Here is a 9966-nt window from a genome sequence, read left to right on the forward strand (position 1 = left end):
TCATACAGTTGCTTGTCTCATCTCCAAAGACCTCTTTCATTTTGCTGAAGGCGGTGTTTATCTATCTTTCCCCTAGTGACATATGCTTCTAAATCCTCACATTTGTCTTCTAGCTGTTCTTGCTTAGCCATTTTGCACTTCATGTCAGTCTCATTTTTTAGACGTTTGTATTCCCATTCACTGTCTTTATTTGCCACATTTTTATATTTCTCCTTTCATCTGTGAAATTCAATATCTCCTGTGTTTTCCAAGAATTTCTACTAGACCTTGTATTTTTAACTGTTCGATGCTCAATTGCTTTCACTATTCTCTGACTACAATATAAGCAGTAAAGAGGTAGGATTAGTCAATTAGTACAAATACCTAGGTGTAGAGCTACAAAAAGGAATTATCATATAAGCTAAGTCATAGATAAGGCAGGTAGTGACTACAGTTCAATGATTGGATACTGGGAAAATGCAATTATTCTCCAAAGAAGGCTGTTTTCAAATCACTTGTGTGACTATTTACAGTACTGTTCAAGTATGTGGGAACCAGACCAAATACAACTAACAAGAAATATCGAACATATCAAAGGAGGGCACCATGAATGGTCACAGTTTTGATTGACTCATGAAACAACGCCATTGAAATGTTGTAATACCTGGATTGATAGGCTACTGAAGATAGAAGCAAATTATTCTACAAAAGACTACTTATAAAATTTCAAGAATAGTATGAAGTAAAGTATCTGAAGTTTCCTTACTCATGATTGCTTAGGGTCGAAAGGGAAGAAACCCTTACATGTAGTGCCATGCTAATAACCATCTACAAAGCACTTTACATGAATTGCAGAGTATGTGTACTTCAAAAAGAAAGTTACATTTTATCGTGGCAGCCTAAAGGACTTTTATTGTATTGTATTGTATTTTATTGATCCTAGTAATCATAATATTGTACACACAAGTAAATTTTAGAATTATGATGTTACAATTTTAATTGTTTCATGAAAGTTTCTTCAATTTTTTTATTACAAGAAGGTAAGACATTACATTGTACTTTCACTTGTTCATACTTGAAGGAAAAATGCACTATAATCAGGCCTAAGTAATCAATTATTAAGAAATTTGTTAATTTTTACTGCCTTTTTGAAAAAATCATTTACTGTGTAAAAGTTTTGCTCCAAAAGAAATTGTTTAGTTTATATGTGAAAATTCTTGGTATTTTCGTTTTTTTTTTAAATTTCAGCTGGTAGGTTATTACACAACTGTATCCCAACATGCAGGACTGTTTTGTTCTGGACTGAAACATATGTAGGTCAGACTGCTGGCATGTTTTGTAGCTATCAAGGTGTCGATTTAATATTAATGGGCTATCTTTGCTTACTGGATAGTTTTCAACAAATGATATAATACTATAAATGTAAACAGATGGCAGTGTCATAATGCCAAGTTTCTTGAAATGTTATCTGCATTTAAATGTTACTCTACACATAGATACATAACACTGTTTTTCAGCATAGTCACCAAGTCCCTTTAAACAACACTCGGGGCACTGTACCAATCACCCAATTCCTCAATGATAGACACACGCCCCTTTCTCGCGGAGCCATTCGAGAATCGCTGTGTTAAAGTCCTCATCGTTGGGAAATCTTTCCCCACCCCTGAAGTTCTTCCAGCTTGCTGGAAAAGTGTAAATCATATGGTGCAAGATCTGGACTGTACGGTGGATCAGCATCACCCACGCCATTGTGGCCTCCGTCAGACTGTTGGCACACTTACACTACAGCTGGACGCGGCATTACATTCGGTCCATATACTGCTAGAATTTCATGGTCACTCTGTGTGCAATGTAGACGTTGTGCCAGCAAGAATCGTACTGGCCCCCTTACTTCAGCTTTGGAGTACGTTTTTAGTTGCCGCGCCCTTTCACTCGCGCACCGTGAACCACTTATTATCCATACTTCAGTAAAACTGAGTTTGCAGGACGACCTAAACAGGTACACTCTTCTGAAAAGCCCAACTCTTGATGCGAAGTCGTCTTAGTATGGGACGACATTTGTAACTTAGTTTTGTAAGTTGTTACGCATGCAGATGCAAATGTAGAACTGTTCTACTAGGTATGTATCTGTTCAGTGCGTGGTTAACTACTTTTCTAAACTTAAGCTTCAGTTCCTCTACCTGCTTCCGCTAGCTAAATCTTTTGAATCCCTTTTTAAGTGTAACTCGCTTTTATCTAGCTTACGACACTGAAGAGCCAAAGAAACTGGTGCACCTGCCTAATATCGTGTAGGAACCCCGCGAGCACGCAGAAGTGCCGCAGCACGACGTGATATGGACTCGATTATTGTCTGAAGTAGTGCTGGAGGGATCTGACACCATGAATCCTGCAGGACTGTCCATAAATCCGTAAGAGTACAAACGGATGAAGACCTCTTCTGATCAGCACATTACAAAGCGTCACAGATGTGCTCAATAATGTTCATATCTGCGGAGCCTGGTGGCCAGCGGAAGTGTTTAAACACAGAAGAATGTTCCTGGAGCAATTATCTACATCTACCTCTACATTTATACTCCGCAAGCCACCCAACGGTGTGTGGCGGAGGGCACTTTACGTGCCACTGTCATTACCTCCCTTTCCTGTTCCAGTCGCGTATGGTTCGCGGGAAGAACGACTGTCTGAAAGCCTCCGTGCGCGCTCTAATCTCTCTAATTTTACATTCGTGATCTCCTCGGGAGGTATAAGTAGGGGGAAGCAATATATTCGATACCTCATCCAGAAACGCACCATCTCGAAACCTGGCGAGCAAGCTACACCGCGATGCAGAACGCCTCTCTTGCAGAGTCTGCCACTTGAGTTTGTTAAACATCTCCGTAACGCTATCACGGTTACCAAATAACCCTGTGACGAAACGCGCCGCTCTTCTTTGGATCTTCTCTATCTCCTCCGTCAACCTGATCTGGTATGGATCCCACACTGATGAGCAATACTCAAGTATAGGTCGAACGAGTGTTTTGTAAGCCACCTCCTTTGTTGATGGACTACATTTTCTAAGCACTCTCCCAATGAATCTCAACCTGGTACCCGCCTTACCAACAATTAATTTTATATAATCATTCCACCTCAAATCGTTCCGCACGCATACTCCCAGATATTTTACAGAAGTAACTGCTACCAGTGTTTGTTCCGCTATCATATAATCACACGATGGACCTGAGGGATGTCGCATTGTCCTGCTGGAATTGCTCAAGTCCGTCGGAATGCACAATGTACACGCATGGATGGCTTACGTACGTGTCAACCATCAGAGTTGTATCTAGACGTATCAGGGGTCGCATATCACTCCAACTCCACACGCCCCACACCATTACAGAGCCTCAACTAGCTTAAACAGTCCCCTGCTGACATGGAGGGTCCACGGATTCATGAGGTTGTCTCCATATCCATACGCGTCCATCTGCTCGATGTAATTTGAAACGAGACTCGTCCGACCAGGCAACATGTTTCTAGTCATCAACAGTCCAGTGTCTGTGTTGACGGCTCCAGGCAAAGCATAAAGCTTTATGTCGTGCAGTCATCAAGAGCACACGAGTGGGCCTTCGGCTCCGAAAGCCCATATCGATGATGTTACGTTGAATAGTTCGCACGCTGAAGCTTGTTGATGTCCCAGCACTGAAATCTGCAGCAGTTTGCGGAAGGGTTGCACTTCTGTCACGTTGAACGAGTCGTCGTTGGCCCCTTTCTTACAGGATCTTTTTCCGGCCGCAGCGATGTCGGAGATTTGGTGTTTTACCGGATGCCTGATATTCACGGTACACTCATGAAATGATCATACGGAAAAATCCCCACTTCATCGCTACCTCGGAGACGCTATATCCCATCGCTTGCAGACTATAACACGTTCAAACTCACTTAAATCTTGACAACCTGCCATTGTAGCAGCAGTAAACGCTCAAACAAATGCACCAGACACTTTGTGTCTTATACAGGCGTTTCCGAACGCAGCGGCGTATTCTGCCTGTTTACATAACTCTGTATTTGAATACGCATGCCTACACCAGTTTCTTTGGCGCTTCAGGGAATATCAAATAATGAGTGAGCAGCCTATTTCTGACGAGAAGACTAGTACGGTTATTTGAACTGGACATTTTTAATAATGGCTGTAGTATATTGAGACAAATGCTTGGACAATAATATTTTGATCACGAGATAAATGGTTTATGTAGATGAAGCGATATTACTCTAGTTTTGAGGAAATAGTGACACTTTTTCTAAAACGGTATACTGTTTAGCTGTTTCTTTGTGAGAGTGTAAAATATAGATACAGATGAAACGTAGGCGTTCGTGAAACGAAAGCGTAATCTCGGCCAGTGTATTACTGCGAAGCGAGAGACACGCACTGCTTTCCAAAAGCGCTAATGTCGCCAGCAGCGGCATCAGGGCGACGGATTCAGGTATTCCTGCCATTGATTTATACCGTAAGTTCTTACTACACAAGTTCACGAGTTGGGAGACAAAATCACTGTAGTGATATTTTTCCCAGAGGGCTTCATCGTAAATCCACTACTGAAATTACCTGTATTATCCGTAATAATCTTAATGGGCAAAGTGGAAATGAAGGCACTCTGCAGAAACTGATCAACACTGTCGCTTTATGAGTATAAAAGGGTATGTAAACAAGCAAACGAGAAACAATGTGTGCGTGCTTAGACGTTTTACTCATAACAGAGAAGAGTAAAAATAAAAAGCGGTTTGTGTAGGTGTAATCCAGTGTGTGCAAAAGTGTAGGAAAATATCTTTATAGTCATAAGTTAATGTAATGCGTATAAGACACTCCCGTAAATTTTATAATACTCAACAAACAGTAGGAGGGTAGTTCATAATCATGTGTCACATCTGCATGCCCGGTCACAGTATTGTTTAAATTACAACAATAACAAACAGGTGTAAATGTGATCGTGACTATTACGATTGCACAGGTGCTACAATTTGGAAAGGTACACAAACGATATGAATTGCAGTTCGTCTGAGTTCTTTGCAGCCCAGAGAACGAAGCTTTCTTGTGGTATTTCTTACCATTTTTCGATGAATATTTGAGTAACAGAACCCATAACGTTAAACTCGACTGCGAATTTTCCACAGCATATAAAGTAACTTCAGATGTACGTCAAGGAAGCGTAATAGACCTCTAACGACCTCAGTAAACACCGCTTGCCATTAATATTGCAAAACCAGCGAATACAGAAAATTTCCTTTTGTGCCTGTACATTACACTAGGGAAACAAAAACGCGATTACATTTTAAGTGATTTGTGAGTGTGTAGGGTACGAAATTTACAGAAAAGAGCTGTTCCTCTGGTAGGAACAATGGCTCTAAGACAGATGGTCTTCGAGTCGTTATGTCCTTATATATCTGTTACAGACACATCATTCGATGCTCCTTCATCTCTACACCAGAATTCATCGATCATAGTGAGTAGTGGGTGACAGCTTGCGAGCCACATACCAACCTATTATCAGATATTAGTAGTAGGGCAACCTTCATATGGCCCCACTCTCCATTGTTGGCAAATTTATTCAAGATGGCGGATCCAAGATGGTGGCTGTAGATATGACAATGTCGCAATGATGTCATGGTGGGAAGTTCAAATTTTGGCTAGAAAATAGGTCAATTGGGCTACCTCCACTAACCTAACTCCCTCTGGCCTCCCTCCCTCTCCGCTCCCCCAGAAAATGGCAGGAAGTTAAAATTTTGGTGGGAGAAAAAAAGGTCTATCGAGTTACCTCCAGTAACATAAGAAAATGGCGGGAAAAAAGTCACTTGGTCTACCTTCACTAACCTAAGTCGTCCGCCGCCACCTCTTCCTTGGAATTGGTGGGGACTCAGCCTGTGCTGGGCTGCTGGATAGGATGGATATAAGTCTTTATTTTGCAGACAGTCTTTATTTAAACAATTGGAGGCAGTAGCTCCATCCAGTGTGTTCACCATGTGATCTGGAGTCCAACTGACCTAGTACACACTACTGCCACCAAAGGAAGCTTTCATACCTCCTGTGACATAATCCAAGATGGTTGTCTGGGGGAAAAAATGGCAGGAGCCAATAGGAACACTTAATCTAGTCATGTGTTAGACTTCAGCTAGTAGGATGGCGGTATCTGGTAACGTCATTGGAGGGGGTATAGGGCAGGCTCAGCAGCTCTGGGACCTCAGTCTCTCTCAGTCAGCCAGCAGCAGCAACAGCAACAGCAGAAAAAGAAGAAGAACAATGAAGTGTCAACTGCAGTCGCAATCCAACACAGCCCTGCAGAACAGGAAGAAGTGGAAAAGTTGTTGTTGTCTGTCCCACTCATTGATTAGTGTGATGAGGACACGTGATCTGCTCCTAATGCATCGAACGCTGCTGGTGGTCCTAAACAACAGCAAGATGGAGGACGGTACTGGTCACCATCATACGCTCCTTCCCAGCAGAACATCCCAGTGCTAGTGCAGGCACAGAGTGCAGATGCTGTAGATAAGAAGGCATCAAGTGTACCCATGCTTTTCAGTTCTAGATAGAATTTAACTCCCAGTGGAATGAAACGTGTAAACGTTAGTATAGAAGCACATCATGTCTGGGGCTTGCATGCAAGAATAGAAATTGAAAATGCATTGAAGGGTGTTAAAGTGTCAATTTCTGAATTCGACTGGGACGAAATATGTCTTGCAGAGCGCTACACCAATCAGCAGATGACTACAGAGTATTATCCAACTCGTTCTCTCCCAGACATTCGTGTTACTGGTATGACACTATCTATTACAACAGTGTTTGATGACTGTGCACTATGAGTGAAATTGGGCGAAAGTGTGTTTATCTAAGGCACGCCTCAGTTATGAACTTATACGATCTGGATACTGCGCTACATCTTGCATTGGAGCGATTGAATCGTTGGTTGCCGAACATAGACTCTGCATACAATTACGTTGTAAACTTCGTGAGTGTACTTAGTGTTCGTGTTCATGATTTGGAGCAGTACGTTTGTTTGCACATGAACGCTGAACCAAAAGAGAAACAGATTAAATGTGCATGTGAAAAATCGGAGTACTGTGAGGTATCCATTAGCTTGAGGGAGATACGCGCGGAATTTATTGTATATCAAAAAGCTTTGCTTGGGAAATACTTTACAGGTGCGATGAAGAAGATAAAGATAGAGTCTGATGATTTTTTTGAAATTCTGCATCCTATGTATGACATTTAAGTAAATAATGTATGTATATACAATGTCAAACCGTGTCTGTGTTTTATTTCATACCTCTCTCGTTATAGTAAAAGTATTGCGCTTTTTAATATAATTATTTTTCAATGCTACACCGATAGTGATGGAACTTACAATCACCACAAAGAGTGCCTCACCAGTTATTGACAATATGAATGATAAAGTTACTCTTCATGGGTAAAATATATATAGCTGATTTCTCTGTGTAGCCAATATAGCTCAGTCGGGTAAGTGATGGAGCTATAGTGGCTACACATACTATTACCGTCCCTTCAAGTGTATCTTTCTATATATGCCAACTACTTGTCAGTACCTGGCGTAGTTAGTATCATGGCACGGTGAGTGAAACATCCTCATCACAAGGACTTTGTTGTGAGTGACTGGTCCTGTGAAGATGCAAAAGAAGACCTGAAGAAGAAGAAGACGAAGAACAGAATTCTCCTTCCTGATAATATACAAGCAACTATTGTAGGTCCATCCAATTGTGGCAAGGCTAATTTTCTCGTGACGCTGCTAATGCATGTGGATGGAGTCCGATTTGAACATGTTTGTGTATTCTCAAAAACACTGTTTCAGTCCAAGTATCAGCTGTTACTGAAGATGTTGCACAGTGTAGATGGTGTTACATACTCGACATTCAGTGAAATAAGTGATATCCCCCCAACTGAAAAAGCAAAGCCAAACACTGTCTTCATATTTGACGATGTTGCTGTGGAAAACCAAGACCAAATTCGAAAATATTTCTGTTTCGGTCGTCATATGGGTGTTGATATATTTTATCTAAGCCCAACATATTCCAGAATCCCGAAACAGTTGGTTAGGGATAATGCAAACCTCATTATAGCCTTCAAACAAGACAACCTGAATTTTAAACACATTTACCAGGCACATGTATGAAGTGATATGTCGTTCAATGGTTTTGTAAAGATTTGTGCTGATTGCTGGTATCATTTACAGTATGGGTTTCTCGTTATTGATAAAACAAGAAAACTGAGTGATGGTGCGTACAGGCGAAACTTTCAAGAGTGTCTGCATATATAGCCCGATAAGAGAGGTTAGTACATGAGTATACGGTACACTATGGACAAAGTCACGCACATGTCTAGCTCTCAACCCGAGAGAATGGATGTACGCCTGTACATGGATGTGAAAATTCAGGCTATCGTCCATGAAGTTTGGAGGTATGCGCAGGGAACTAGAGATGTATTACCAGACTATTCTGAGAATAATCAGTTCTGAATAAGTTAGTTAATGAAATCGGTAAGAAGGTAACCGACTTAACTGAAAAGGTCGAGGCTATTGAGGGGAAAATTGTTGTAGAGTTCCTTCTTATTGAGAAGGGGAGGTAAGAAGAAGAGTTGATATATAAAGCCTCACGCTGCGGAGACGTCTGATTAGTATAGACCGAAATGTCAGCGAAGTTGAAAGTGATTCAAGCGCGGAAAGCGTTTCGAGAGAAATTACGGTTGCATTTGGGTCGACAGCAAACATTAAGAGAGACCTTTAAGCTAATTACTGAATCTCTCGGGCAGCTCTCAGCAAAAATGAAACTACATGATAACGATGGTGTTGCCATTGACGAATTCATTATCCGTCACGCCCCTGGTCATATAGATAGAACATTCGGCGTTAGCAGGGGAAGACAGTTAATGATAGGGAAATGTACAGTGAAATATTGCATTTAAATGATGTACATAAGATCGCAAAAAGCCTGAGCAACAAGAAATACAAAACCATTATAAAACCAATACTTGATGGCGAAAACAACAGCAGCAGCAGCGGCGGCGGCGGCAATGGTACTGACATTGCGCATAAAGCAGTGAACAATCGAATCCCGTGTATATTATGATGACCCCAACCAGCTAATAGATCGACTACGGCTGCTCATGGCATCAACTTCTGCAGGTAATACAGCTCATTCGAATGAGGCTCTTTCAGTAATCTCTGAGCTTAGAGAGAGAGGTTTCATCTAATAAGTATAGAGACAGTAGTTCGAGAAATGCACAAACCAACACGCAAAACGTACCCTTGTAGGTGTGTTATGATTAAAGGGATGGATGACTTATGGCAAGCTGATCTTGTAGATATGACGGAATATTCACCAGAGAATAATGGAATCAAATATATTTTAATGGTTGTTGAGACATACTCCAAATTTGACTGGGCATTACGTGTTAAAACAAAAACGGGTAGAAATGTCTCGGATGTGTTTGAGCGTTTGCTACAGACAGGGACGGATCGATGCTCAAACAACCTCCAAACCGATCAAGGGGGAGAGTTTTACAATAGGTATTTCAAGACCGTGATGTAGTCGTATGGAATACATCACTGCTCAACATTCACTCACACGAAGACCAGTATCATGGAGCACCTGAACAAAACAATAAAAGGTCGTGGATGCGCTTTAACCTTTGCGCCTCATACAAATGGGCAGATTTCTTCTCAGAAATAATTGCTCTGTATAATCGAACCAAATATAGCACAACAAAAATGAGACCAATCGACGTTCGTGATAATGGACTCATGGAAACGGTGTACTATCGCATTAAAATGCTGGATCAACGCAGATATTTAATGTAGGTGATTTGGTACGTATCTCAAAACACAAGACAGCATTTGAGAAATCATACCTACCGAACTGGCCAACAGATATATATGTACAAAGAACGAATCCTAGAACTTATGTATTGAAGGATACTAAAGGCGAAGAAACTGCAGGCTGCTTCTACACCGA

The sequence above is a fragment of the Schistocerca nitens genome, chromosome 2 (genome assembly GCF_023898315.1).
Source record: "Schistocerca nitens isolate TAMUIC-IGC-003100 chromosome 2, iqSchNite1.1, whole genome shotgun sequence".
Taxonomy (NCBI): domain Eukaryota; kingdom Metazoa; phylum Arthropoda; class Insecta; order Orthoptera; family Acrididae; genus Schistocerca; species Schistocerca nitens.